Source organism: Balaenoptera borealis (genome assembly GCF_965194805.1).
Source record: "Balaenoptera borealis genome assembly, chromosome: 11".
Classification (NCBI taxonomy): Eukaryota; Metazoa; Chordata; class Mammalia; order Artiodactyla; family Balaenopteridae; genus Balaenoptera; species Balaenoptera borealis.
Genome location: NC_138868.1, coordinates 44,326,706 through 44,353,916, shown reverse-complemented (window position 1 = coordinate 44,353,916; position 27,211 = coordinate 44,326,706). Strand labels below are relative to the sequence as shown.

The following is a 27,211-nucleotide window of genomic DNA, read 5'->3' as shown; positions in this document are numbered from 1 at the left end:
ATGCTCTGCTCAGCATCCACCAAAATAATTCTTAGATTTAAAAATAATTTTTTTCTATCAAAGTGTTGAACTATCCTAATAATTTCCCCATGTAGTGCTAATTCTATATTCGTAGGATAGCTCATATTGTTTGTTTTTGAAACATTTCCCCTTTCTGTCTGTAGGATATTATTTGTGATTTATTAAACTACATTCTTGAGTAAGACAGTCCTATAATTGCAAAACACCCCCGCCGCCCACAGTGTCATCCTCATTAGTGTTCAATCAAGATCTTATTTACTTCCTAATATGAGTTGTATAACATATCTTGTCTATATTTTGAAATAGTTTATGTAACTGGTATGTGAAAATTTAGTGATGTTCTCCTGAGAATCCATTAGGGGCTTCTTTTAGAAATGTATGGCGGGAACAAAATTTTCCCTAACAGTTCCTCTGATATGAGTCTCTTCATGTTTGTAATTTTTTATTCAACATAATTAGTTCAGCAAGCACCGTTGAATCTAAACTTCTGGTAAAACACTAGGCAAAGTGCTGGATGACAACATGAATGTGACATTGGCCATCAAAAAGAAGGAGGATTTTCACGTTCCCTTTTCACTGGATTCTTCAAGGCTTCCCCCTACCCTTCAACCCCCCCACCCCACTGGACTCCCCAACATGAGTCACCAGGTCAGTTTCCTCATCTCCCCACCCCCGTCCCTTGACCTCATTACCTCTTCCCAACTCCGAGTTTCTCATGCAGAGAATGCCCTTTTCCTCTTCACCTCTCATTCACCCTGAGGACCCACCCAAAGTTCCTGTCTTTGCGATTTTCCCTGAGTGATTTCTCTCTGCTCTCATCTTAATGTATTCCTTGAGTGTGTCATTCTTTTTGGCAAATAACTATTCACAGCCTTGTCATATTATCTAATTATCTTCTGTGTCATTATGTACATGTCATATGTCTAATATCCCTGTAGGGGTGGGCGTGGAGGGAGATTTCAGGTCTTCTATTTCTTTTGTTTAGCAAACAGAGTCCAGGATATAGAGCTGAGTATGTGGCAGGTATTAAGAGATATTTGTTGAATAAGTATTTTGATAAATTAAGGAATCTCACTTCGTTACCAGGCAAAGCCAGTAAAATCTGTGGCCAAGGGCAGGTTTTATTAGCTTTAGTAAACTAATATAATCTATTAGGAGAAAAAGGCAAAGGAGATTCCATAAAGGACTGTACTCATCTTCCAAGTTTGTTAATTCAGCCACTGTTTCCCCTTCACTCAACAGGTAACTCTTGAGTACCTCCTATGTGCTAGATGTGGGAGATACAGGGTTGAACAAAATCAACATGGTCCCTGGCTTCATGGTATTCACAGTCTAGCAGGGGAGATTGGTATTAAACCAGGAAACCAACAAATGCATAATTCCAAATTGTACTAAGTGCTATAAAGGAAAGAGAAGGATATGGACAATTAATGTTAACCTGGGTGGTCTATCAGGGCCTCAGTCAGATTAGGAAGTGACATTTAAGCTGAGAGCTGAAGGACTGGTCATTAGCCAAGTGAAGTCAAGTAAAGAAGCTAGACAGAGGGAACAGCATGTTCAAAGGCTCTGAAGCATGAAAGAGCTTAGTGGGTTTGAGACACAGTCAAAGGCCAGTGTGTGACTGGAGCATGGTGAACAAAGGGGAAATTGACATGGTTGAGGCAGATCCAGATCCAAAAGTACTTGGGTTTTAGGCCATCTGATGTACATGTCAGAGATTTTTCTAAGCCAATATATGTGCCCACTACTGCTCCAAGCAATATACATATATTATCTTATTTAGTACTGAGAACATCCATATTATGTAGGTACTTTTATTATGCCCATTTTCCAATTGAGGAAAACAAAGCTCAGAGATGTTAAGCAACTAGCCTAGGGGTCACACAGAATGTTGGTGAAGGGGTCAATATATAACCAGGTTGTCTTGAGCCTACAGAGCCCAAGTTCTGACCGCTGGGTGGCCTTGCCACAAGGTCACTTGACCACTGTGTAGCTGATGGAGTTGGGCAGTGTAGGAGCAGGCAGATAAATTAGGGGGCTCTTTCAGCAGTCCAGGTGAGAGGTCAGAGCTTGGACCAGGGGATGCTGTGTAATTGGGGGAGAAATCAGTATTTTGGAGTCAGGGCAAGAGGAGAGAAAGGGAAATATGATATAAGGGAATAAATATATATGCTTTACTTAGACTTTTTAAAAAGGCTTTGAAATCTCGTTTTAAAGAATTTAGAATTTAGAAAAGAAACTAACTAACCAGCAAAAGCATAGCATGAAAATTAGGATCAGAAATGCAGTACAAATCGGACTAATAAAGCAAGTTATTTTGTTTTTTTTTTTAAATTGGTACAGTGGAAAAGAAGAAAATAAGTGAAAAAGGAAATATAATTATTATGAAAGAAGTGGGCCATTTGTATGGAATATCATTTATAACTCCTTGCTAAATTAGCTAACCAAGCTGAAAAGATAACGTAAGTCGAGTGAGATAATGAAATTGGTCAACAGTTTATTGTCATGAGATCTGATATGAGACCTGTGCCCTCCGTGGGGCCCATTCTTTTTCTTTTTGCCCCTCTTCTTTCCCTGTCTGTTGAAGTCTGACCAGTCTTCATGATCCTGTTCAAATCCCTTCCTAAAATAGAAAAATGAAACCATCAACGTGTGTACATGATTATTTTAGCCCAAATCAACAATTACCATCAGTAGAGACAGCCTTGCCGTAGTACAAGCAAAGGTTATGTTATGTTCAGCCCTTTCTGTTGAAGAGAGCAAAGATGGGTTTCATCTGCTTTAGAAATGCTTTCTACCACAACAGACATATTTTTTAAAAAAGCAAGTTTTGTACCATAAAAATTATCTAGAGACGTTTATCATATGGATTACCAAGTGGGCTGAATAGAATTAGAAGGAAGCATCTAAGGGCGAATTTAGGTTATAAACGTTTAGGTAAAAACGTCAAGTTATAGCTGCTGTGCTACTCACTTTTATTCTCTTGAGAAAAGGTGAATGACAATGGTAAGAAGTAAATTACCATCAGGTTCTCCAACTGAGATGTGTGGAAACCTGTTTCCAGTTTCCTGCGAGCAGGACTGTGTCTATCTAGGTGTGTGCCCAGAAGCTCCTCTACTGACAGGGCAGGAGAGGGGGGAAGAACCCCTGGGAGTGGCTGCCGGGTCCCACCTCATGTCCGTCTACTCCAAAGCTTCCTCCTCCTGGGGGAAGTCTCCCCAGCTGTGGGAAACTTCACACCTGGGACGGGGCTCACTACCAGCCTGTGGGACCTCCCTTAGAGAGCCAGCAGCTCTTCTCCATGGACCAATTGCTCTCTATGAGGGGGGGTTGGGAAACTTGCAGAACAATGGCGGAAGATGAATAGAGAAGTTGGGCATAAGTGGAGTCTCAAGCCGTGTGCATTAAGCATTGCCAGATTACGATGTCTGCATCGTAATCGAAAGCAGTTTCGCTTTCATATATCAAGTTCAGGCCACTCGAGTTTCCTTTTCCATATAGAGTCCCTCATGCGAAAGGAAGGAAGGAAAGTAAGGGAAACAGAGGGAAGAAGGGAAGCAGCAGAGAGGATGGATAACTAGATGCTAACACTAGGCCGTTCAGTTATTCATTCATGCACTCTTGCATGCATTTGACATTACTAAGCCAGGGCAGAGTGGGCTCCTGAGATGACCAAGGTACCATCTTGAGTTATCTCCTTTGGATGGTCAGCCACATGTTCACAGATACTGGTATGTCTAGATGTTATATGCAAAGTCCCTGGCATAGCATCTGGCACGTATTTGGTACTTGGCAAACCCTGACTGTCATCACATCGCCATCGCTATCATCGTTACAAAGCTTGAGATCCTAGAGGACAAGACAGGTTGTTCTTAAATCTTGGAACTTCTGGGTTGGCAAAGTGTCTAGTGCAGAGATCAGACTCCGTGAACATTACATTGACCTATTGACCAACTGAATGAAGACATTTTGGAGCATCTACTCCACGCTGGCACCTTTAAAAGGCATGGAGAAAGCTTCTGAGACTGATCTTTGTCCTAAAACGAGATGGGGCATAAATTTAAAATGTTGTAAATTGAAAAGTCAATAGACGGGTAGCATTTGCAAGTGCCAAGTGAACAGAAACAGAAGGAGCTTCAGGAATTTGGGGGAGGACTAAATTTTGTGGATTGGTAGGGAGAGTGTGACATGTCTTAATCCAGAATTTAATCAAGTTCAGAGTCTTGTTTTTTTATTTTTTTTAATTTGGTTGCACCAGGTCTTAGTTATGGCAGGTGGGCTCCTTAGTTATGGCTCGCCGGCTCCTTAGTTGTGGCATGCGTGTGGGATCTACTTCCCTGACCAGGGATCTAGAAACCTGGGCCCCCTGCATTGGGAGCTCGGAGTCTTAACCACTGTGCCACCAGGGAAGTCCCAGGTTCGGAGTCTTAAAAGAAGTGCTGACCCTTTAACTCTTCGGCAGTGGGAATGGGGAAGAAAAAACTCTCCCCCAAGACATGAGATTACAGACCCTCTCATTCTGTTGTGTGCTGATAAATATTTAACAACCAGTTCTTCAGAAAAAAAAAGTATGTGTATGAATGCATAAGTACATATAAGTCTTATTGATATGAAGGATCTGTAGCACACAATTCATAAGTAATAATAAAATGTCTAATCCTCTTTCTTGTAAATTCCACGAGCCAGCTGATCCTCACTGAATGTTTTTGTTGATTTTTGTGTCGTGTTATCCATAGCTGACCTATGGTCGCAGTTCAACCATGATTTGACTAGTGGAATTTCATCCCAGTCCACTAACTCCCAATGCATTTACTGTCATTAAATCTGATATGTGATCTGCTAAACTATTTCTCACTCTTGTGCAGTGGTTCGGCTTACGATTTTTCAACTTTACAATGGTGAGAAAGCTATATACATTCAATAGAAGCTGTACTTCGATTTTTGAATTTTGATCTTTACCCGGGCTGGCGATGGGCGGTATGATACCCCCTCGTGACGCTGGGCAGCGGCAGTAGCCACAGCTCCCAGTCAGCCACGCCACTATGAAGATAAACAACCGATACGCTTACAACCATTCTGTGCTCATACAACCAGTCTGTTTTTCACTTTCAATACAGCATTCAATCAATTGCATGAGACATCCCACATTTCCTTATAAAATAGGCTTTGTCTGAGATGAGTTTGCCCAACTGTAGGTTAATGTAAGTGTTCTGAGCACGCGTAAGGTAGGCTAGGCTAAGCTATGATGTTTGGCAGCTTAAGTGTATTAAATGCATTTTCGACATCTGCTATTTTAGACTTAACAGTGGGTTTATCGGGATTAACTTCATCAAAAGTCAAGGATGATCTGTGTTATATTCATTCAACTGAAACCTCTTTCAGCTTCAGCATTACATTTCTCAGAGCTTACTCACTCACCACCAACCTCAACACCTTCTTTGCCGAATCAGATAATCGTTTTGAAATACTGGGAGAGTATTTTCCTCTTTTTTTTTTTTAAATACTATTCACAATGTAATGACTACAGACATGACTCACATTTTTTTTTTTCTTGGATTGAAAAGATTTATTTTGTATTCTTCAAGCCTCAGCGAACACTAACCTGCAGTTATTCACAGTCTAGTTACCCAATTCTGGGCTGCCTGAGCTCCATGATTCTGCTTTCCTCTTCACAGGCCCAATTTTGGGTGGAGCGTTTGCTTGTTGTTTTTTTTTTAAACATCTTTATTGGAGTATAATTACTTCACAATGGTGTGTTAGTTTCTGCTTTGTAACAAAGTGAGTCAACCATACATACACATATATCCCCATATCTCCTCCCTCTTGCGTCTCCCTCCCACCCTCCCTATCCCACCCCTCTAGGTGGACATGACTCACTTTTTTTTTTTTTAATTTATTTATTATTTATTTATTATTTATTTTTGGCTGTGTTGGGTCTTCGTTTCTGTGCGAGGGCTTTCTCTAGTTGCGGCAAGCGGGGGCCACTCTTCATTGCGGTGCGCGGGCCTCTCACTATCGCGGCCTCTCTTGTTGCGGAGCACAGGCTCCAGACGCGCAGGCTCAGTAGTTGTGGCTCACGGGCCCAGTTGCTCTGCGGCATGTGGGATCTTCCCAGACCAGGGCTCGAACCCGTGTCCCCTGCATTGGCAGGCAGATTCTCAACCACTGCGCCACTAGGGAAGCCCCACATGACTCACTTTTAAGTTTAATCTGCATTATTGACATTTCTTCCATCACTTCCTTAACTCTAGATAATCAACAGAGCAAGAAACCAAGCTCTGACTTGCAGTGTTTGCTATTTATATACTTGTGTGTATAAATACCACCCCTGTCGTGGCCAATTTTGTGATATCCTTGAACGTGGCCTTGGGAAGAGATACACGATATAACACATCATTATGTAGTATTTCTACCACATAGATCCTATACATGTACATAATCCCAAGAGCATAGATAACAAAATAAGTGATGAGTTTTGAGTATTTATTACCCTTGTCTTTCAGCATAATTTATTTAATTAGAAGTGTATGATTTAAATTTTAATAATGGCTGTTTTTAACAACCGGCTCCATGAGTTCCTGAAAACATAATACCCGAGAGCGGGTCGGAGCTGCTCCAACACCCCAACTGACCCCACTCCTGATGAGCGGGGAGGTCTCCTCTCTGGGGAGGAACTCTACTTCTCTTCACCTTCCCCCTCCCAGACATACAGGTGGTAGTTGCTCACGCTGCCTCTAGCGGGAAAACTCACACAGAGGCTCATTTCTTTCCAGAATTCGATACCAGGCGTGCTGTGGGGGGTCTGACGTGGGTCTTGCCCAAGCCCATTACTCACCCTGATCTTGACGTTTGATGCAGTCCCTAACAACTTCACAGTTCACACTTGTTTCCATGATCTCTTTCTTTATCGATAAACGCGAGGAAGAAGGATCTCAGAGGATGGTGATAAACAGAGCAGTGGGGCAAGCCGTCCAGTTAGTTGCCCTGCGGTGTCCTTCACAACCCCCTCCTGCCTTGCTTCCCGAAAGAGACCCAAACCTGCCTGATGGGTTAGGGAAGTTTTCTACCGTTTTTTCTGCCACAAGAACAAAAAGACACGATTCCTAACATTAAAGGCACAAATTTTTATCAGCAAAGCAAATTTTTAGTGAGAAATTTGACCAAAACAAGCTCCCCTGGCTCCACCCTTGGCCATATTTTCCTTTCTTAAGCAATATCCCTTTCACACAGATGTGAAAAACCTGCCAAGTGGGGTGTGGGAATAACCTGCCTGCCCCTCTCCCCAGGCTGACTCATGGCAGTTTATTTTTGCATTGGTCGGTAAATAGCTGCTCCCCCATTTCCACCAGTACCCCCACCCTCCGAGGGCAAGCTTGCCCCTCTCTCGACCCGGCCGGCCCCTCCCACAGTCCGACACCAGCAGGCACCCCTACATCTTCCCACAGTGACGGGACAGTGCCCGGATGTTGCCCATTGTTCAGTATTTTGACCATCACCCGTCCTGCATCCTCTCAATCCCAGGTTTTGAGGCACAAAATACCCTGTGTGCTCAGCCCTCACCTCCAGATCCAAGCCAAAAGGCTCAGGCCCGTCTCGTGGCTGTGCCATCCCATCTTGGTTTTAATAGAGAGCTCAGCAGCTGAGAATCAGGAAAGGGTCTTCAGAGTCCAGGCCCCTTCTCTGATGTGTCTGCCCTGCCTGTCCCATCCTTGGCTGGTTCCCAAGTGGCTTCACTCATTTATCCCCAACATCTTAGCTCCTTTAAAACCCTCTGAGCTCTCACCTGCCTGACAGCCCCACCCCCATTCCACGCTAGAGCCTTACCATCTACTATTAGACCTTCCAAATGCAGACCCTCTGCCCATCGGGCTGGGCTTTATCAGCTTGTGTCCAGAGGACCCTGAGGCTGATGCCACCTGGAGCCTCACCTCACTCTCCACCAACTTCCCTGCCTCTTGTTACTCTCCTTGTGCCGTCAACACTTAGTCACAGTGCCTCACTTGCCCTTGGGGACTTTTTCCTCATCTTCTGCTGTGGGTCCAAACCTGACCGCTAATCCGAACCCAGCAGCTGTGGGAAATTCCCAGCTTTCCCTGTTTTGACTACAGCTCTGGTCTTCATAGAGATAAGTGCTCTAGGTTACATTGGGGTCTCCTGTCCATTTGACCAAAACCAAAAAAGAGATGGAACCTACTTCTCCAGAGGGAAAGGGCTTTTCAAAAGGAGCTGTAATGCGATTGATGTCCAGTCATAGAATCATAGTAAACTCATTTTTTCAATTAACATGAACTTTTTCCTATTATGCTTTGAATTGTGAAATTACTACTACGATTGAGGAATGATTAAGTCATGGGGTTTTCTTTCTTTCCTGTTGCTTGAAAAACATTGTTCACAGATGTTTAAGAACATATATTAAAAGTGAATTCCGGTAAAAGCCTATTAATTACATTATTTAGCCTGGTTCAGTAACTCTTTTTAAAAATAACATGCGTGTTTAGGACAGGAGTGTTTTCCAGTTGTCATTTCATGAGATAAATGTGTTGGGAAATGAAGAGAGTATAAATAGATGTGAAAGTCACTTTATCTAATTGAAGATGAATGCTGAGCTTTGGGAGCTGTAGCAGAATAGAGTCCTGGTTCAAACTTGCCTTGAAAGAGATTTATGATCATGGGATATGAAGCTTCATCTCCCAGGGGCTCTCCTGGGACCATTAACTCCTTCAACTCAGTACTCCTTCAACTCAGTACTCCTTCAACTCAGTACTCCATCTTTGCGCAGCCAGCAGAGGCAACTCGCAAGATGGATGTGGGGAGAAGGAAGGATGCAGCAGTTCGTTTGTCAGGTCGACAGAGCTAAACAACAACAACAACAAAGCCACTGCTTCATCTGGGCCTGTGGAATTTAAAGTGCTTTGACAAACTGAGAGCCACATTCTGTCATGTGTATATGATGCCAAGTGGCCTTCCCTTGGGTTTTGATGTCTTCTGTTTATGTCATCGAGATTTTCCAGAATGCTTTTAAAAGGGGGAATTAGTAGTAGCTCTAGCACTGTTGGTTTTAGACATTATTGTTGAAGCCTGGCAGAGCCATAGTATTTGAGCTCGTTTTCTGCCTTGACCTCAGAAAACCTTTTTCCAGAAAACTGACTGCTTAGGTCTAATCTGTGGTTACACACAAAGGAGATCTTGGCTAGAAATGAGGGTTCTGTGGCGGCCTTGATACTGGAAGATGCTTCCCTGATGGAATACTGCAATACCCCATGGCTTAAAATATTAAAAGGTGTATTAAATTGAATTGTTTTGATGGTTCAAATACCCTTAGAGGTTGCTGGGGAAAAGCTAGAGTTCTTAATGACTGACTGGAAGAATAAAATGCACTTGGACCTCTAGGTCAAATGCTGAATTCCTCCTGCAGGTGGAAATACTGCACCTTACAGGGAAGGCCAACTCTCATTTTTACAGTGGCCTTACCCATTTGAAACTTTCCCGGAATCCCTTATCATCAGCTCCCCACCCAAAGGATGAAAAACACCATCTGAAAAACACCATTTTCCCATCTCTTATTGGAGTTTGCAACTTTCTTGACTAACAGATGGCCAGAAAATGTGTAAGCCCAAATAAAAGCAAAGCACGGTCTTCATTGTGTCTTCACGAGTGTCAGTTGCTTTTTCAAATTAAAATTATGTAAATGATCCCTTGGCTTGAAGCAGGAGAATCAGCTATGAAGGAAACAACTCCAGCACTTGAGTATTTTAGTTTGGGTTGTGCGTAGGGCTCTTTTTTTTTTTTTTTTTTTGCTTTGCTTTTCTTTTTTTTTAAGCTTTTAATGTTTCCTTTTAAAGAGAAAGAAGAGAAGAGTCATTTGGTAGAAGCATTTTGCGAGTTGCTCATTCACAAAACTCGCTGAGTTTCACCAGCCGCCAGCCTAGAATATTAGGGCTGGCAGAGACCTTAGAGGTCCTTGTTTTAATGAACTTGAGGAGGGAGGGAAAGATTCTGGAGTAAAAGACCAAAGGAGGGCCCGGCCTCTCTGGGTTTGGCATCTTTCTTACCTCAAGGAGTTAAAAGTCTGGGGCTGAGCGTGATCAACCAGATGGTCTTTAACAGTAACATGGTTCATATTGTTTAGATTATCCTCTTGCAAGTACCGTGCCTCGTTTACCTTTTATGGAATAAAGTGTGGAAAATTGACCACAGATGTAAGTAACCAAGAATGACGGGGAAGCTGTTGTTACCAGGCCTCCTCTTTTCTCTCCAACACGCCTGATCCCGAAGATAAAAATAAAGAGAGAAATGGGAGGCAGGCAGAGCCATAACTTGCCTTACCTCGTGGCTCGGGTCTGAGCCGCCGTTGGCCCTTTGCTGGACATTTCCATAAATCCACGGTTGGCCTCAAGACTCCTGTGCAGGCTACCCTCACATTCTGAGTCTCCAAGTGCCCTCCAGTTAAAATATCATACCACGTAAGCAGTTTTTCCATCCTGTTTGGAAAGGCAGGGGGGCAAGTCTAACATACTGACAGGGAGTGGTTTTGGAGCCCTCTGTTCCCCGAAGGAGAGCAATGAGTGGCATTTTGCAGCCTTCTACGCGGGTCAATTCTGCATTCCCATTGCTTTGATTGCTATCTCGGCTGCAAGCTGGGCCCAATTAATTAGAACTAGGCCCTCATTATTCCTGAGAATGTATTTCTGAGCCTGACAGAAGAGTTGACTACCCAGAACGGGCCCAGCTAGGAAGGAGCTTGTTGAGACAGGCCTGTGCTTTCCTTTACGGCATGCTTTTTAGGATTAGAAAGGCATTTATGCCTTTTTAAACCCTCAGAGGAATATTCTCCCACCAAAGTCATCAACTAGGTTTTATGAAGTCCCTTTGTTTTCTCCATCTTCCTCCGTCCGGCACTCCATTGCCAAGGCCACGCTGGCTTTCACCTCTCATCCTTCTCTGTGCCACTCGCTGCCTCTGCCTGTGGCTATGACCACCGTCGGGTGATGGGACTTCTGCTTGCAGGTCAGCTCGAGGCAGGGAGGGCCAAGAGGGTCCCCCCACTCGGGGGACCGCCACCTGCTCCGGGCCTCTGTAAGATGATCGCTGCTCCTCAGAGTAGAAGACTGGGTTGCCCTCCCTTTATGAGGGGCCAACACGAGGTGGGGCCCCACTCCTCTGCTCACTTGTATTCTGTGTCTTCTCATTCCCATCCAGGTCAGCTCCCCTTTCTCCTACCAGGCTGCCCCAGCCACTCCTTCCACCAGGCTCTCTGTCTGGAGTCCTGGCTCTGCTGTCAAGAAACTCCCCAACATCAGACATCCTGAACCCGTTCCTCGTGCACTTTCCCGGAAACCCGGGCCTGTCTCTGGGACACGGCTTTCTTCCCACGCTTCCCTGGTTTTCCGTGCACACTTGTAGCTCACTGTGCTCCGTGACTCCTTTGAAACCTCCCCTCCTTTTAGGCTGATTAGCCCACTCCCATCTGTTACGAGCCCCTGGAAGCTTCTTGCTCACCGAGGACTTTAGCTCTCGGGGTTGTCACACACGCCCTGCCTCCCCATGAACGCAGCAGCCTCCTTACTGACCTGTCCACCAGCCGTGTACCTCCTCTGTCCTCTCTGCGTCCACGGCTGCTCCATCCACCCCACCGCATGATTTCGCTCCCACATCTGGACTCCCGAACACTTGCCCTCTGAGCGTCCCCTCCCTGCCCACAACCTTCCACGTCACCATCTCTTAATTCCCAGGAAGACGTGCTCGCCGGCCTCTAGCTCCTGATTCTCTGTTTACCCAGACCCTCAGCCCCCCACACCCCAGCCTGGTCAACTGCAGATTATTTCAGCCACATTCTCCAGCATCCTCAGTTTTCCCCACCTCCACCCCAACTCCTTTTGTTCTTTCACTGTTCCAGCTGTGCAATCCGCAGCCTGAATCCGCTCCCAAGGCCTTTTTTGCTGAGCCTGCCACAGGCCTGCTAAGAGCTGCTGGAGATAATCACATAATCTGCGTAAATGACTTGGGACAAACCCCTGACTCTAACATTACCCCAGCCTTCAGTGCCACCCCAATCCTTTCTCCTCAATCAGCTCCTTTTTCCCCCTTATTCAGCAAATGTCTTGAAAATCCATCTACAGCACTGTGTTTTCGCAGTTTCTAATCATGTATCAAACTGCAGTCTGGCTTCTGCTCCCATTGAAATCGTGCCAGCAAAGGGTACCCGTGACCTCCCAACTTCCAAATTTTCTCTCTTTGTTTCACATGATCTCTCTTCAGCTGTCAGGCTCTTGGAGTGCTTCTCTTCCTCAACTGTGACAGGCATCTCTCAGGGTTCCCCCTTCTCCGAACACTTCATCCGTTTTCCCCACGGACTCTCCCTTTTCCTTGTTTCTTAAAAATTATTATTCCCTGAGTTCCCATCCTCTGCCCCCTCTCTCCTCACTTCTAGCCATGACCCTGATCCCACAACATGGGAAAAAACAAACAGGGTTGATCTTATCAAAGGCCACTTCTGAAAACATCCTTCCCATTCAACACGGATGGGAAGGGAAACATGCTAGGTGACCAGTGGTGCTTAACGGTCTGCTTCTAAGATGACGGCATGGGTCTCAGGGCTGGAAAGTATTCGTTTTGGTGGCGATAGCAAGTGCCGGTGCCTGTGGGCTCTGGGTGGGCAAGCCCATGGCAACCGCGTAGGGTTTGCACTACCATGTTGGGTATGAAATTCTCATAGGCCATCAGGGACGATGAATGGGCAGTTCCTAGAACCTGGAGAAGAGCTGCCATTTAAAAGCTGGTGTGTACAGTGGAAATCGTACTAGGTTTAGAGTTAGACATTATATTTCAAATCCTTTTTTCCTCTTACCAGTTGTGTGACCTTGGGCAACTGACTTCTCTCCTGGCTGTATCTCAGTGTTTTCATTTGCAAAATAGATAGCATTATCTTCTACCCAGGATTAGGGATAAAGCACATCTTAGGAAGATGTTATGATTTGCTAGCCTTAATTCAGTAGGATGATTGAACTGATATAGTGGTGTTCTCTTAGGTCACTATTAAGCTGACAACTCACCCCAAATTACTTAATATCCTCCTTTATGGCACTAGCATCAAGAGTCGAGGAGAGAGTGAGCAGAACTGGTCCCTGTTCTCAGACTGGTTGAAACCATGCACAACGCCGTTAGAGCCATTTCAGTAATAATCTCTGATCCAGGTTTCATTGAGGTTGGGTAGCAGGAGTTCTGGAAATAGAGAGATCAGTGTGGGATAGAGTAGATGGGACAAGTGGCCTGGGAGAACCTTTGACTGCCTGGAATAGAATGTCCTGTTAGTATAAAGCAAGTAATGAGTGATAGTCATAGGCTTCTGTTAAAGTTAGGTGAGGGAATTAAAATTGATGCCAAAGGCCCCAGGGAGTCACTAAATATTTTTGAGTGAGAACATGAAAACTATGTTTTAGGAAGATTAGTTTAGCTTCCTCATGTATAAGACATTTTTGATGGGGAGGATGGGGCCAGGGAGGACATTAGACAGATGGGTGCAGAGCCAGACCCTGATCTGAGGAAGTACAGGCTTAGGTTGGGAAGGAAAGGATGGGAGTGCAAACTATTTCAAAAAAAAAAAAAAAAACTATGAAAAGCATTAGTGACAGTTTTCATATTGGTGATTCCAATGTGTGTTTTCCAACACTGTCAAGCAATAATCCAATTCTCAGTGGCCACTGACCACATGGATGTCCTACAATTTAACTCTATTCTAATACTGTCTACCTGGAGGTAGCCTCACAGGTTAAGGTCTAAGTTTTACAAGACTGTCCTCCCTCCCCCACCCTCACTTTAGATGCCAATTTCAAGTCCAGGTTGTTACCTGTGTCTCTGACCCAATATAGACTGAAGGCTCCCACGAACCCCTCCTCAGGTTCAATTAATTTGCTAGAGTGACTCACAGCACTCAGGAAAACAGTTTACTTACTGGATTACCCATTTATTAAGAGTACAGCCCAGGGACAGCCAGATGGAAGACAGGCTTAGGGCAAGGCGTGTGAGAAGGGGTGCAGAGCGTCCGTGCCCTCACTGGGTATTCCACTCTCCCAGTACCTGCACATGTTTACAGATTGGAAGCTCTCTGAACCCCATCCTTTTTCAGGTTTTTATGGAGGCTTCATTACATAAGCTTGATTGATTAAATCACTGGCCATTGGTGACTGAACTTAATCCCCAGCCCCTCTCCCCTCCCATGAGGTCAGGGGGTAGGGATAAATTCCAACCCTCTAATCTAGTGGTCAGTTCCCCTGACAACCAGCCCCTATCCTCATTAACATAAATTCACCCCATTAGCATAAATTCAGTTGTGATCGAAAGAGGCTTGTTATGAATATAAAACCTGTATTGCTTTTATCAGTTAGGAAATTCCAAGGGTTTTAAGAGCTCTGTACCAGAAATGGGGATGAAGACCAAATATATATTTCTTATTGTAAATCATAGTGTCACAGAGATGGAAGTACAAAATGACTTAAAAAAAGTAACTTCAACTTTTCCAAAACTCCTACAGGGGGTATTATGAAAATGAAGGAGAAACTTTTGTATATGGTAAAATATACATAACAGAAATTTTAACCATTTTAACCATTTTTAAAGTGCACAGTTCAGTGGCATTAAGAACATTCACACTGTTGTGCTACCATCACCACAAGAGGAGAAACTTTTACAGCAATTTGATATCCATGCACCATCTGAGCATGTGATCACTGTACTTGCATTTTGTATGTTCTGTTATTTCAACATTTTCTAGTAATTTATTTTATCATATATTGCAAAGTATCAGTCTGCAATGATTTGAAAATTAAAAATAAAGAAACTGTTGCTTTTCTTCAGATTTCTTGAGAAACACTCTCCTAAAGGAACGATAAATGTGTTTGTTGGGGGGGGTAGGGGGGGATAAACTGGGAGATTGGGATTGACATATACACACTATGATATATAGAATAGATAACTAATAAGGACCTACTGTAGAGCATAGGAAACTCTACTTAACACTCTGTAATGACCTATATGGGAATAGAATCTAAAAAAGAGTGGGTATCTGTATATGTATAACTGATTCACTTTGCTGTACAGCAGAAACTAACACAACATTGTAAATCAACTATACTCCATAAAAATTAATTTAAAAAAAAAGGTATAGAGTCCCTGGGAAGGAGGAGGTGAGCTATAGGAAGCTCTCCCCTCTTCTGCCGGGCAAGGTCCTATTCATTCTCGAAGTTCAACTCCTGGGTCCCTTCCTCTGAGAAACCTTCTCTTCCCAACCTCCCCACAAACTCCCAGACCTCACCAGAGGGTAATCAGCCCGCACGTTGCTGCTGTCCCGTGTACTGGCCATCTTGGTGGTCGTCCTGCTAGAATATGAGCTCTGCACGGAGACCGTGGTCTTTTCATCTCTATGTCCACATCACCCTGCACACAGTAGGTGCTCAGTGAAGGTTTGTTCACCAGAATTAAATTAAATTGAATTTAGAGAGCAGACCTGGAGGGTGGATATAGAGATGATGACATGTGGGGTGAAAAAGAAAGAGCATCAAGACCGACCTTGGTACCAAGTCTCCTTTGAGAAGGAGGAGGCCATTCATCTGAAGAAGACGTGTGGGGAAGACACCGAAGCTGAAGCACAGAACTGGAGTTGGGCAGCCTGTGTGGGGAATATGCTGGGGAGGCAGAGAGAGGAAGAGGAAAAGACGGCAGCACAGTCTCTTCTTCCCATTCACACTTTGACCTTGTACTTCTGCTGAAGATTCATCACAGTTTTATCAATATCCAATCATCAGATATACTTCAACCCTTGTCACTCATTTATTCATTTATTCAACAAACACCCACCAAGGGCCTACTTTGTGTCCAGCTTTGTGCTACAAACTTTGCTTAATAACCCTAACCCCTAAACACCCTTTCAAGGTAGATTTTATTGTCTCCATGTCACAGGAGAAGCTCAGGAGGTTGAGTTACTTGCCCAAATCAAGGCAGCTAATCAGTGACAGATCAGATTTTAAACCCAGGGCTTTAATCCCTCCGCCTTGCATAAGGTCGTGAGGCTGGTGCTCAATAAGTGTTTGTTGGATCAATTCCAGAAAACTTTGGACCAAAATGGGAAGAAAGAGGAAAGAAGAGGCAGTTCAGGGTTAGAGATTGGCTCATCCAGTTTAGGGGAAGATTGAGAAAGAATGGGGTTAGGGTAGGCACCATGGAGCCTAGAATGACTGACAACCCAGGAAAAGAGAGGCTATGTAAGTAAGACTGTGTTTAGGATGGAGAGTGGACAGGTTTGGGGATGTGGCGGAGGAGAGTCTGCTAGTGCTGACCCTGGGGCACTTAATGAACAGTAACTCTTCTGAAGCCCCTCTCCTGATTTCTGACCTGAATGTGTCCTCATGCCCTCTTCTCTCTCAAGACATGAGGATGAATGGGGAATGCAACCATTTCTTGGCCAATGATTCTGCTGATTCTTCTCCAAAACCACATGGCATGAATGGAAGGAGGCCCAGCTGTCTCTGTAGGGAGGAGCCTTTGGTACAGACCCTCACTGCGTTTACCAATGACCCATTCCTGCTTACAGACTTTACTCTTCTGATTTAGTCCTCAGGCTTCTCCTCTAAGAGGTGGTAGAAACGTGATTGAATTAACCAACTTTGGTTCTTGCTATAATGGGGACACGAAGTAGGTGTCTAATCTAACTCACCCATCCCCCTTCTTTGGAAATGACAGCACCGGAGGCCCAGCTGAAGGGGCAGGGCTGTGAGGCCGTATTTTAGACCTTGTTTGGATCTCTGACCTAAGACCAGCCAATCCATGTCAGTGCCTTGCAGTCAACTCTAATTTTTTTCTGAAGTCCATACCGTGGCCTGTCCTCTCTACTTGTGTTGGCCCAGGCTACAACTCCCACCTCATTTCCTGGCATCCTCCCCTTGCTTTCTCTGCTCCAGCTCCACAGGCTTCCTTGTTCCCTTTATAGGATAAGTAAATTTCCATCCCAAAGCCTTTTAACTTTCTGTTTCCTCTTCCTGAATGTTCCTCCTGCCATGTGTTTGTATATCCGGCTCCTTCACTGTCACTCAAATCTCTGTTAAAATGCTCCCCTACCCCCCAGGGCCATGACCACCGATTTAAAAATAGCACTTCCTGTCTCCCTTTATCCCATTGCCCTGCTCTGTGCTCCCTTACAACCTATCTTTGCTGCCCTAACATATATGCTTGCCTTTTCCTTGTCTCTCCCCTTCATAGAACTTAAACCCCCTTGAGCAGGAGTTTGTCTTGTTCATTGCTGTGTCCTCACAGCACCTAGAAACCTAGAACAATTCTTAACACATTGAATGTGCTCAATTAATATTTGCCAGATGAATGAAAGTGACCAGCTTCTCTCTCAGGATCTGAACTAAGGACACAGTGACTTTCTTGGTTGGAGAGAGGTTCTGGCCCCGTGGGTCGGTCAGGCTTGGGCTGACAGCCATGTTCGTCACATGTAAGCCTGGGAAGTTGGTCAAGATCAAAAGAGAAGCTAAGGAGAGAGAGAGTCCAGGTGTCAGAGAAGGTTTCACTGCCTGGGGGATTCTCTTTCCCACTGTGGCCTGACTGTATTTGTATTGGGGTTTGTGTTTGTTTCATCCAATGGACTTATCTGGGTATCTGTATTAGTCTTCTCTGACTGCATAATGAATTATCAAAAAGTTAGCAGCTTAAAGCAGCACCCATTTATTATCTCACAGTTCTATAGGTCAGAAGTCTGGGTGGGCTGGCTTCTTTGCTCAGGGTCTCAGACTGAAATCAAGGAATTGGCAGGACTGGCCCCTTATCTGGAGGCCGGGGGAAGATTTCACTTCCAAGCTCATTCAGCTTGTTGGCAATCTTCAATTCCTTGCAGTTGTAGGACTGAGTTACTGAGTTGTATTTCCTTGCTGGCTTTTGGCAGGGACTGCTCTTAGCTCCCAGAAGCCACTCTCAGTTCCTTGCCATGTGGCCTTTCCATGTCAGCAACAGAGAGCCTCCCACATGCTCTCTGAATTCCTCTTCTGCTACCAGCAGGAGAAAACTCTGCTTTTAAAGCACTCGTGTGATTAGGTGAGGCTCACCCAGATCATCTATTGATTAACTCAAAATCAACTAACCAGTACCCTTAATTACATCTGCAAAATCCCTTTGCCTTGTAACCTGAGATTATCAGGGCATGATGTCTCATCTATTCACAGTCCTAGCTTTAGGATAAAACATCTTGAGGGCCCATTTTAGGATTCCGACTACCACAGTATTTATTTTATTAATTTCCTTTAATTCGTTAGCTTGAGGGAATGGTGGAAGAGGGGTCTGTTTCTTGCAACTAAAGAACAATGGCCATAATCCAAATGGCCTAGCCTTTTGTGGGCAGGGGGGTGGTTTGCAGTTATAAACTTTGTCTTCTTAACCTCTGCTAAATTGTGGTTCTTTATTTTTCCTCTGGAATAGAGTTCAGTGTAGAGATGTGAAAGATTAGACCATCTGCCATACTTCAGATGCCAAAAATAATGAAAATAGCCCCTTGCCTCTAAACTCTCGGGTCGAAAACTTTTTTTTTTTTTTTAACGCTTTTCCTTGAGGATCGCTCTCTAAGTGAGATCATTGGTGATCCTGAGCTTTTTCCCATGACTTAATTGATGAGGAGAGGACCGTCCAGCTATAGCTTACAGAATACATTGGGGGTAATTGGCTTAAAGCCTACAGGCTCTTGTTGAAATGAGTGGTTTTGATTAAAGCACACCATGAAGCCGAAAAGTATTATGTACATATATTTTCTTTTTTTAATAAATCTATTTATTTATTTTTGGCTGTGTTGGGTCTTCGTTGCTGTGCATGGGCTTTCTCTAGTTGCGGCGAGCAGGGGCTACTCTTCGTTGCAGTGCGTGGGCTTCTCATTGCGGTGGCCGCAACTCTTTGTTGCGGAGCATGGGCTCTAGGCGTGTGGGCTTCAGTAGTTGTGGCACATAGGCTCAGTAGTTGTGGCTTGCGGCCTCTAGAGCGGAGGCTCTGTAGTTGTGGTGCATGGACTTAGTTGCTCCGCAACGTGTGGAATCTTTCTGGACCAGGGATCGAACCTGTGTCCCCTGCATTGGCAGGCAGATTCTCAACCACTGTGCCACCAGAGAAGTCCTGTACGTACATTTTCGTCTTGAGGTATTATCAAGAAATTCCACAGAGAAGGGAATAAACTATGGTTTGGTAATGAAAAAAAATTTTTTTAAGAAAAATGCAAGACGTAAACTCTGTTTCCTGCAAATGTAAATCAGAGCAAGTTTTAAAGCCTTTCGTGACTCAGAGAGAGGTCACCGACCAAATCTGCTGAGGGAGGCAGGCTAAAACAAAAACGGCTACATTTTTATGATTTCTTTTCTCCCTGCTGCTGTTAGCTCTTCATTTACCCAATGTAACACAATTTTCCAGGAAGTCGGAGATATGGAATTGCTATCCAGTTCACTGCCTCGCTTCAAAAAAAATGTATCGTCAGAGTTGAGTGTCAAGACATAGTAAATTGGGGGGATTTGAGAGAGAAAGCATACTTTGTGGCAAATTGCTGGCAGGTTGAACGATCGTGAGATTATAGAATCAGAGAGGCTCAGAGTCAGAAGAATCCTCACCCCTCATAGCCTAGTCCAAGCCTTCTTTGATGCATGGACCAACTCAGCAGCGTGGAGACAGGAGGTCATCAGCTCTGCTGGATCCTACTGACATGGGTCTGTAGAAAGAGGAGTCATAGCAAGGAGGGAGAAGAGAAAAGGAGGCAGCAGCTATGAATGAAGATAAGGAATCCTAGATCTTGGGTAGTGCCTGCTGCTGCTGCTGGGGGACCTGGCACTTTTGAGCCTCAGTGTCAATTAGAGATCATGATGCCTAGTTAGCAGGATTGTTACAGAATCAAATAAGATGCACGTGTCAGCTTTGTAAAGCATTAAGCAAATATAAGTGATTGTATGATAGGAGCACTATTAATAGGCAGACATTGAAGTTCCCACCTCGGATGGTGGATGACCTAAAGAAGAGGAACATGGAGCCCAAGACAGGTATAGGAAATGCAGGGAGAGGCACTGTGTTTTCAAGGCCAATAAATCTAACACTAGGAGCTTGAAACTGCTTTAAAAAGGGAGGAAGGGACAACCACTGTGCAGGACAGAAGCCTCAGGCCCTAGACAGAAACCCAGGTTGAGCTCTCGGGAGTACATCCTAAGAGCAGAGCCCTAACAAGCTACCCACCAGGCTCCTTGAGAAACCAGATGGCAAGCTTGAGTCTGAGAACCTGAGGGGACAAGAGCCTGCCCCAAAGCTTCATGAGGTAGAAGGCACAGGGCTGCCACAGCCCCTGAATGAAATAAAGGCAGTTTCCATAGCCATTGGGAAATTATCCAGGTGTTTCGTGATTCTTGTTGACTTATCTTCTTAAAAGCATCCGTCACAAACTGTTTTTTCTCTTGGGTGATGCTTTTCCCCTGCTGATGTAGGATTCAAAGATAGAAAGCTGAACTCTTGGCTTTTGGCAATAACAGGGTCAAGTATATTCATTAATTTCTTTATTCAACAAGCATTTATGATGCCTGCTCTTGTTCAACCCTGTTCCAGACCTGGGGAATCAGAGATGCAGCCTAGTGGGTATCAGATAGGAGCACATAGGTACTTGGATGGAAGCAGGTGTGGCATAATTTTTGATTCCCCTCCCTGTGCCCTCAGCCAACAGTGATTTCATATAGGGACCATTGCTGCTGACTTCTGTCCCTAAGACCCTGCTTCCGGACTTTCTTCCCCTCCTCTACCTTCAAGCTCTAGTTTGAGCCCTGCTTCTCCCCCAAAGCACTGCCAGATCTTCTCCAGCATGTGGATCACCACTTGCTTGTTTCTGTGCCCCAAGTTTCCTGTCATGTGATCTCATTCCTGCTTGCCTCCTCCTTTCAGCGTGGTTTGATAGTCCTGAGGCTGGCTTGGCGGGGGCTTGTTGAACACCCCACCACCCCCCACGCCGAGCCTAGAGGTTGTCCCTTCCGGCACTGTGTGTTTTGAATTTCCTGCCCCCGACTTCTCTCCGCTCATGGTTTCCCCACAGAGTGGGGCATTTCGGTGTTGCCCCCAAGTGGTATGAACTTGGCAGAAGTGGAATCCACATTGTCAATGGGAACAGCTGTGGGTGAGACGTGGAGTCATAGCGGGGTCCTCCAGACAGCACCATGAGCCAAAGTTCCAGGGCCAAGAAGAGATGGGCCCCCACTAACAAAGGTGCGGGGGACCAGGAACGGGCAGCTCAGATGATTATCACCCTGTGCTTGCAATGACTCAACTGATTTTTATGTATAATGGCACTGGTCCATTGTGTCTTAAAGGTATTTTACAGTCTCTGGCTTTCTGGTTGAAGAAAGAAGCCACTGGCTGTTGCCACCTAGGTGAACCTTGAGGCATTCTGAGCCGCTAGCCCTGGCCTGGGAGAAGAGAAAGCAGCTGGGATGAGGTAGAAGCAGGACGGGAAGTTCAGGATTTCAAGATCACGTGAGTGACCGGATAGTAGTGCCTGGTGGCCTGTCTAGGATGGAGCAGTCCTGCCGTGTGAGTGGAGGTGAGAGGTCCTGTCCTCCAAGGAAGGGGCTGGCAGAGTGGTCAAGTAGGCTGTGGGCTAAGGGAGGGCCGTGCTTCAAGAAGGGAACTAAACATTGTGGTGGTTTAACTTAGTGATGGGGTCTGGGGAAAACTTACTGCAGTTGCATGTGCTTATTCACCGAGGCACCCTGGATACTCGGTGTCTCAGTTAATGTCCCTGCACACTCAAATTGTGTAACTCAAGTACAGTTTAATAAAACGTTTATCTAAAAGAAGTGAGCTAAGTATACTCCATCCTGGGGCTAGTAACCATAGGGAGCTGTTACCACTCCTGGGCCTGAGTGATTACCGAATTTCAGAGATAGAAAGAATGGTGCGAGGAGGGCCACCCAACAGACAGGCAATGGTGACTCCACAGCAAGGGAATCAGGAAATAAACGACCCAAGCTCCGCTCTCTCTCCTGGCATTCCTGGGCCACTTCCCATTGGTCTAATCTGCTGAAGGCAGAAGGCAAGTGTGCCCACTAATGCAGCCATTCCTGGGCAGGGAGAGGGTGGGGAACGATGGATCTGGAGGGGCCAACAGTAGGCTTTTGCAGCATAACCAGTTCTGGATCCTTCCTTCTGAGGGAACTGGCACTACCAATATCCTATCTGCCCTAGTAAAGCGAGGCTCAGGATTCGGGTGAGGTAAGCCTCAGGCTATAAAAACCTCTGTTGTTGAGAGTTGACAGGAGCTGAGAAAATAGGGTCTGGCACTATACCTTTAAAATAACAGCTTGCTCCATACATACGGGGGCCATATGTCCTCAATTTTCCAAGACAGTCTCAATTTCAAATATTCTGTCCCATTTTGCCCAAAAGAATACTGGCACTTGTCAGATCGCATGTTCCAATTTTTGATTCAGAAAATATGGTCACTGTATCCCTATACCACAACAAATGCCAGATGGTTTAAAGAGCTAATTTTTTTAATGGTATACTTATCCCAATTGTTGAGAAAAGACAATTTTCTGACTGTTGAAGCAATTGAAGAAATTATCAGTGACAAGTTTGATGGCTTCAATTACATTTTTAAAAAAATCACCTTTTTTTCTTTTTTTGTACAAAGAAAATCAACAAAACTAAAAGGTAACAAGAGAAGCAACAGATTGGGGAAGTAGTCACAATAAACATAACAGCTAAAACTTACCATCCAGACACTTTGGGGAGTTTTATATAAATCTTAAAGGGCACAATCAAGACTTCATTGGACAGATGGTCAAAGGATATGAGTAGATAATTCACACAAGAGAAACATTCACTGTAAACAAATCCCAGGGAGGTCATTTAACATATTCAAGTTAAAACAACTACGAGTTACCATATCACACCTATTTACATTATCAAAAATAAATAACAGCTATAAAATGTAACATGAACAGGGCTTTGTGGGAACATATACTTTGCAGAAGGCATTAAAAATTATCTTTTTTTTTTCTCTTCCTAGAGAACAGTATGATGATATGTAAAATAGATCACAAAAGCAATCCTTGACTCTGACTCAACAATTCCACCTTTGGAAATATATCCCAAGGAAATAACATTAGAAAAAAAAAGTATACTATATATATACCCTTGAACAACATGGGTTTGAACTGCATGGGTTCACTCATATGCAGATTTTTTTCAATAAATATGTACTGCAGAACTACATGCAGTAAGTCGAATCCACAGATGCAAAACTACAAATACCAAGGGCTGACTGTAAAGTTATATTCAATTTTTGACTAAGCAGAAGGTGGATACCTCTAATTGCCATGTTGTTCAAGGGTCAACTGTATATCTACACACACACACACACACACACACACACACACGTATATAGTTTTACCTACACTGAGACAACCCAATTTACCAACAATTTTGTGATGATTTAAATATAATAGTCTAGGATAAATAAGTATTATACTATTAAAATATCAAATATGTTCACTTTGTAAACATGAGGGAAGGTGTATTTAAAAATGATAAGCTTCAAAGAAGTACAATAAAACTCTGGCAGTAATGATGTAGTCATGTGAAAGCTAGTTTTGTCCAATTGTAAGGATCAGATAGGAGTCTAAAATGTGCAGTTCATCAGTTTTCTAAGGTAAAAGTGTATTCTGTGGTTTCTGGCTCATTGTTCATTATTGCTGGTTTTAGACATTCTAAATGTAGCCCGGTTTACCATAAAAATAATGAGAAAAGTAAGAACACGGTCTTACTCCTATAGGTTTGTAGATTAAGTGTCAGGGGTGATGCTGGTTGCTTCTTTAAATGGATCTCCGTACAGGAGGGGTAGCTGCTTCCTATTTAGCGTTGTATTCCTCGGCTGTGGAACCCTCTGTTGTCCGTCTCTTTTCTCTCCCTCCTGAATATGACCCATGAATACCCACACACCTGGTTCTGACAGGTGATGAGATTCCTTCTATGTGGTACTCAAATCCTCAAACATAACCATTTAAACTCAACCATGAAGTCGCTTCAGGTTTATCCATATAAAGATCAATCTAGTTACTACCCCCCACTGCAGGAAGAAAAGCGAGTCAATCTCTAGTGTATATTTCTGTGGTATTTTTAAAGCCTTAAATGCTAATCTGTTAAAAATAAGGGAGCGGGTAGAGACACAGATGTAGAGAATAAACGTATGGACACCAAGGGGGGAAAGTGGCAGGGGGGTTGTGGGTGGGATGAATTGGGAGATTGGGGTTGACATATATACACTAATATGTATAAAATGGATAACTAATAAGAACCTGCTGTATAAAAAAAGAAATAAAATAAAATTCAAAAAAAAAAAAAGGGAGCAGGGTAGGGAGTTCATTGTGCAAATGTGAAACTTACAAATGCCAATCCCCACGTTCCTCCTGTAAACCTGCAGCTAATGTGTAGCCGACTCCTTGATCTCTGGCAACAGGGAGAGAGGGACCAAGGCACACTGCTGAACCCCGAGCCCTGTAGGTGGTGTCCCAGTCTGCTTGGGTGAATTGACTTCCTCTGGCAAACCCAGGTCCCACTGGTACCTTGCTCACTGGGATAGTGGCTCCCATAAAGGTGTAATAAGTTCTTGTACGCAGACCCCTTGAGAGTGTTCATGGAAATTCCACATTTCATTTTCTGTGTAACCTCGAGGAAAGCACTTGAAACCTGAATTCTCATAGCAGAAAAAAACTGAGAGAGGAGGCCAAGGACAGTTTGTGTGAGTGCTATGAGTTCAGTCACTAATCCCGAAAGTAGATGCCATATATATTATGAAAATTCATAAAAGGCAAAAAAAAAAAAAAAAAGAAAGAAAGGATAGAAACCCCATAGGGTTTCAGTTACCCATCAAAAAGACCACTCCTGGTTGTCAAGGAATGAGCATAAGTTTTGAAGTCAGCTGGACCACTGTTCTGATCCTAACTGATGCCTCATTGCCTCTCTTCCTGATACAGAAACTGTTAATGATGGTCTCTACCTCTTGGAGTGGCTGTGAGTTAAAATTAAATAACCTTGTAAAGCATGTAAATGAATGTATGGTACAGAATACACCTTCAATAAGCATTAGTTCTCTTCCCCTTCTCTCACCCGATAGGGTATCTTGCATACAGGAGGTACTTGGTTTATCATGTATATACATTGTAATTGAGTCACATGTACAGAGCAACAGCCTGATTCACTTACCACACAACAGAGATAACCAAACACAGAGAATGTGATCTCCCTTGGTCATATTGGGGCATGGCCAGGTACCAACAAAAGAAGGAGGAAGGCAGAAAGGGCTGGGACTTGGATCTGACTCTTCCTCGGGGAAAGGATTGCACTCGGATTACTGGTCCACATGCTAACAGTGAAGACGCAGTCTGTCCAGCATGGGATACAGTAATCTCTGGTCACCGTCCCCCAAAATCAACAGCAACAAAGAAGTGTCCAAAACGAAGCAGTAGGATGTCCCAATGGGTAGACGGAGCACAGCAACAGGAACTTGGGGGAACAATGCTCAGATGTGTAGAAAAGCAGATGGTAGCCTTGGGACACTTTTAGCCCCAGACACTGGGTAGGGGTACTTGGGCAGGGCTCTGGGATGGGGTGCCAGGCAGATTCTTGGACAGGGATTCATCAACAGGGACCAAGGCAGAAGGTCAATAATAAGAACTTTGATAATGGTCTAGGTAACAAACTCCATCTGGTACTGGAATGAAGCACTGTTTTGGAGTCAGATGATAATGCTGTTGAGCCCAGGACAGTCTCAGGTCAAGTTGGAATCCTAGGAACTGGGGCAAGACTGAGTTACAGATGAGGGTCAGCTGGTCTGAGTCATGGGGTTGGGATGGTATGCAGCAGCTGGGAGCCAGTGTGGGCCAAACACTATTCTTCTTGAAAGCGGACTCACTTGCTGCCTCTTGGTTAAACTTTGGGCTCATCTCCACAGATGTCAGTGGACATTGCTCCTGAGTTCTCCAGGGGTGACCTAGAAGGTTCCCTTTCCCTGTTTCTTTCCCTTTTTTTCTCTCCCCAGCTTATCTAAATCCGTGTGGGTAACATTTAGCCAAGAAGCTCTATCAGGATTTTGGCGAGAGGAGGGAACTGTAGGTAATGGAAAATTATCTTCAGTATATTATAGTTGCTGTAATTTGGGTTTAGTCATGATGTTTAATTCGTTTTGAAATCTGAAATCTCGCTAAAGCAAATTTTATGTTTAGCAAAAGGGACACAGATTCAAGATGGCCATGAAGCGCCGTTTACAGCCCCCTCTTGGAAGCAGCCCTCCCTGACTTTCTGTTGAAGGGCTCCCTCGTGGACTTACCCTTGCTCTTTTCCTCATGACCACAGATGCTAGCTCTGCATTGTCTCCCTTCCTCTCGGTGCATTATACTTTCCAGCTAGACCAGTGGTTTTTTTTATGGGGCGATTTTTCCTCCCAGAGGACATTAGGCAATGTCTGGAGACATTTTTGGTTGTCAGGACTGGGGGCGGGGGGGGGGGCAGATGCTCTTGGCATCCTGGGTAGATTACGGCCAAGATTCTACGGAGCACCCTACAAAGCACAGGCCAGCCCCACAACAAAGACTTATCCAGTCCAAAACATCAATAGTGCCTCTGGTGAGAAACCCTGGGCTAGATTGTAAGCATGTTATGAGCTGACGTGGTGTCTTCGATTCTGGCAAAATAATAATCACCACTAGCAGCTAACATTTATCAGTTTCTTACTGTGTACCAGGCATTGTTCCAAACACTTTCTACATATTAGCTCATTTAATCTTTTTTGTTAGGAATTATTGTTATCCCGTTTTACAAATGGGAGACCTGAAACATGAGAAAATTAAGTAACTTACCCAAGGTCACACAGCTAGTAGCTGGTGAAGCCACTCACTAGTAGTAAGAATAGTAATCCTAGTAGCAGTAGAATTTTTATTAATTTTTATTAAGCCAAGGGCTTTGTATATTTTATTTCATCTTTGCCAGGACCTCATGGAATAGAAGTCTTATAAGACGCATTTCAGATTTGCAGAAACTGTCTCGGTGGAACTTGCCTTGTTTTTATGAATGTGTATGTTTTTAAAATTAGTGTTCATCTCCCCCACTATACTATAATCCTAAGAATGCAAGCATCTTACTT

At 44.2% G+C, this 27,211-nt stretch overlaps 1 protein-coding gene and 1 long non-coding RNA gene across 3 annotated transcripts in view; one reads left to right on the top strand and one right to left on the bottom strand.

Annotated features, from left to right (window-relative positions):
* The window catches only part of PARVA (parvin alpha), a 184,684-nt gene that overhangs the window by 57,267 nt on the left and 100,206 nt on the right, over positions 1–27,211 (top strand). The gene's annotated exons all lie outside the window — the stretch shown is intronic.
* Positions 646–21,370, bottom strand: LOC309605606. The gene is made up of 3 exons (XR_014231433.1): positions 6,857–21,370; positions 4,981–5,061; positions 646–2,644 (listed from the first exon to the last, which is right to left on the bottom strand). It is a non-coding gene; the product is annotated as an uncharacterized lncRNA (long non-coding RNA).